The 261-nt window shown below is 23.8% G+C and overlaps 1 pseudogene; it reads left to right on the forward strand.

Moving 5' to 3' along the window:
* The window catches only part of LOC107597949 (uncharacterized), a 3,433-nt pseudogene that overhangs the window by 1,146 nt on the left and 2,026 nt on the right, over positions 1–261 (forward strand).

Raw genomic sequence — 261 nt, forward strand, 5'->3', positions numbered from 1 at the left:
ATGTGAGGTTTACCTTTTTATGAAACTTTTTCAAAGCTTTATATGAACATTTACATTAGATATTTCAACATGCTATTAAACAGTTGTCAGTCAAGTTATCATTTAGTCATTGAAAATCATTGGTAATTATATTGTTTTAGTAATTATGCAAACAAAAAGTAATTTTGTTTGTTGATTTTTAAATATTTAAATATGTGAAGTGATTTATATGTCTGTACTTTTTTAACATCTCCAGCACATTTTAACAATACCGTGATAATA

Source organism: Sinocyclocheilus grahami, unplaced genomic scaffold (assembly GCF_001515645.1).
Source record: "Sinocyclocheilus grahami isolate Dianchi unplaced genomic scaffold, SAMN03320097.WGS_v1.1 scaffold241.1, whole genome shotgun sequence".
Taxonomy (NCBI): Eukaryota; Metazoa; Chordata; class Actinopteri; order Cypriniformes; family Cyprinidae; genus Sinocyclocheilus; species Sinocyclocheilus grahami.